Source organism: Cynoglossus semilaevis, chromosome 14, assembly GCF_000523025.1.
Source record: "Cynoglossus semilaevis isolate Cse_v1.0 chromosome 14, Cse_v1.0, whole genome shotgun sequence".
Taxonomy (NCBI): domain Eukaryota; kingdom Metazoa; phylum Chordata; class Actinopteri; order Pleuronectiformes; family Cynoglossidae; genus Cynoglossus; species Cynoglossus semilaevis.
Window position 1 is genome coordinate 28,661,290 of NC_024320.1, and position 999 is coordinate 28,662,288.

Below are 999 nucleotides of genomic sequence, written 5' to 3' on the forward strand. Positions count from 1 at the left end.
GGCGAGTGAGGCGTCCCACCTGGGACAACAGAGACCACCAGGGGGCGAGGGAGAAACCGGTTCTGTCCCCTTTGTCCTTCAGAGAAACTCAGAACTGAGTGAAGGTTGAGCTGGAGTTTCTCGGCTGAAGTGGAAGTTTTTTTTTTTTCACTTTTGAGGAATGTAAAAAAAACTCCGTTTGATTTCAGTGTGATGTTGAACCAAAACAAACTCTAAAAATATATAAATTCTTATGATTTGTTTTTTATTGAGCAGCACTGGGTTTGTTGAAAGATTTGTATTTTAGTTGAACTCAATTTAAAAAAAAGTTATTATTATTATTATTATTTAACAAAACACCCGGTCTTTACTAATGCAGTTTAATTATTATTTTTTTATTTGTTTGTTACAGTTTAATTTTTGTTTTTATTTCCTCATTCATGAAACACTACATTTTCAAATGAAAGTTTCTAATAAATATTATTTATATTGTTTTGAAAAAACAACAACAACAAACAAAAAAGTTTTTAAAAATATCTGTTCATAATATTTATAATGTTTTAATTTTAAACTGAATTCATCATGTTCTGTTTTTTAATTCATTTTAATTCATGACCATCAGGTGTCGAAGTGATTCATGTTTCCACGTTAGTTCATACGAAGGTCTGGAATGAAGTTCTGTTCCGTCTCAGGTTGAACCTGCGTTTTTGTTTTCTGTGTCTGGACGAGTTCAGACATGAACTCACACACACACACACACACACACACACACACACATGTTGTTATTCAGCTGCAGCTCAACGCTCCGCCGTCTGGACGACTCTCGATTGACATTTAAATTGATATCTTCATGAAACCTGTCATGTCCACGCCTCACTCTGTGGACTGTGTCCAAACATGTCTGACGAGTGAAGAGAGAGGAGTTCAGTTGGATTAAGAACAAAAAGAAAAAAAGTTCTGTAAAATAATAATAATAATAAACAAAACAAAACAGTTGAAAAACAGAAAAATACAAGTCAA